A 2,500-nucleotide genomic window follows, 5' to 3' on the forward strand; every position below is an offset into this window, starting at 1 on the left:
CACATTATATATATATATATATATATATATATATATATATATATATATATATATATATATATATATATATATAGGATAAGTATGAAACTTTCTTAACATTGGCTTCTTTTCTTGCTGAAAATGGAATAAAGGATATATCAAAACATGGAAATTATGCTTGAACATTAACTTGGGTTTACGACCGGTTAAATAGCCCCAAGTAAAGCATTGCAAAGTTTTCCTACAAACGGGAAAATATATGTATATGTTGATAAAACTCTTTAATAAGTGGAGATTTATATTTCATCGGAGCCATATAGATGTGAGACGTCATTTCTTGTACCTTTTGACATTTGTCTATACAATTGACTGCATATCTATACTATACCGATATACACCTACACATGCAGCAAAAGTGTATGAAAGTGTAGTACATATAACACAAGGAAAGTGTATTATCCATAAAGGTGCCGTGAGTTCCAGTCAATATAATATTCACATTGTACCAAAGAGTGATATTTCCTTTTTACTCTGCCCACGTCAACGGAGGTCAGTGGATGAGCCGTCAAAAGCAGATCGGACACATTCCTTGAATTTCTCATGAACTGACCTGTCAACCGTGCCTTTCCCGGAGCGCCTCCAGGCCCGGCCGCCTCCCCGCTCGCTCGCTCGGCCGCCGCGCCCTTGCAACCTCCGCTGCAAGTTGAACCATTGCAAACTCCTGACTGCGCCTCCCCTTTGCAAGTTGGACTGGGGCGTAATTACACCGCGGCGAACACGATTTACAGCACACGCCGGCCAGAACTTGGTAATTAACTCCCGGAATTTGCTGTAAAGTTTCACTTATGAGATGTTACCTGGTGATGAATAGGAGGGGGGGGGGTGGACTGTAGCGATAGGACCTCCTTCCGAAGGCTTTGCTAAAATAAATAACTTCTAGCTGATAGTAACATGTGTACAACATACATACAAACATATTTATAGATATACATACGTACTAACATACATACATACAAACATATATATGTATATGAATATGTGTATGTGTGCGTGTACGTGATGTTTATTAATTCCTTTTCGTCTCATGTCGCACACGCAATTGATAATAACTTGCAGAACAGAAGAGCTACCGCACCCACGTACTGAGTACAAACATACTTCTGTAATACGCACAACGCTTTAAAGTCAAGTTAGCAAAGTAATGTAATTTATTTACATCATACTCTCCCATAAGGTCAATTGGACACATCGATCCATTATAGAGAATGAATACCATTATGGAACAGAACGAGCGAATGGACGATTCAATAGTTATGGAATGAAAAGGTAATAATCACCGAAAGGAAACGAGGGAAAGATTTTAACACCAATAACAGCGGACCGTGCTTGATGACAAGGGCTCGAGGGTTAACGTAGTTTGCAAGTTTTTGATGGCTGTTAGCGCAATTTCGGCAAATTGGGATAGTTCCTCAGGTAATGACAGCGATCAAACGATGCCTTTGTTAGCCTTAACGGCGATACTGTAATATCTGTGTATCTGTGCTTCAATCTGCCGAGTTTTGGAAATGCATCCATCACGCGGATGGTAACAAATATCTCTTTTAAGCGACTCTTTTTTTTCCTGTTCTTTTTTTTCTATCCATTTCTCTCGCTCTCTCCATCCCCTTCTTTCTCGCTCTCTCCCTCTCTTCATCCCCCTCTTTCTCGCTCTCTCCCTCTCTCCATCCTCTTCTTTCTCGCTCTCTCCTCTCTAAACCCCTCTTTCTCGCTCTCTCTCCCTCTCTCCATCCCTCTCTTTCTCGCTCTCTCCTTCTCTCCCTCTCTCCATCCCCCTCTTTCTCCCTCTCTCCATCCCCACTTTTTCGCTCTCTCCCTCTCTCCATCCCCCTCTTTCTCGCTCTCTCCCTCTCTCTATCCCCCTCTTTCTCGCTCTCTCTCCCTCTCTCCATCCCTCTCTTTCTCGCTCTCTCCCTCTCTCCATCCCCTAATTTTTCGCTCTCTCCCTCTCTCCACCCCTCTCTTTCTCGCTCTCTCCCTCTTTCCATCCCCCTCTTTCTCGCTCTCTCCCTCTCTCAATCCCCCTCTTTCTCACTCTCTCCCTCTTTTATGTCTCTCTCTTACCCTTTCTTTACTAAAATGTTCTGAAGCCATGACCATTACTGGAGTATGCTTACTGATAATTAACCTGTGCATATGACAGTATTCTTTCCTAAATTCTGCAATGTTCAATAAAGATATTATCATCAGATATAACGTAGGATCATGTAACTGAACGAACCGTATACACAGGCTAAATATATCCCTGTTGTTATTACCTTCAATAATTGAAAAAAAGTCATAGGCTAAAAGCCAATTAATGCTCTCTTAGCATCTAAAATACCTCTTTACACTGTGCTGTAGGATCTTATTTGCTAACATCATGTAAGTATGTATTTTATGTTTGTAAATATTTGTCTATAGGTATATGTGCAAACAAACATACAGAAGCACACACGCACACATACACGCATATTCATATATA

The sequence above is a fragment of the Penaeus vannamei genome, chromosome 23 (genome assembly GCF_042767895.1).
Source record: "Penaeus vannamei isolate JL-2024 chromosome 23, ASM4276789v1, whole genome shotgun sequence".
Taxonomy (NCBI): domain Eukaryota; kingdom Metazoa; phylum Arthropoda; class Malacostraca; order Decapoda; family Penaeidae; genus Penaeus; species Penaeus vannamei.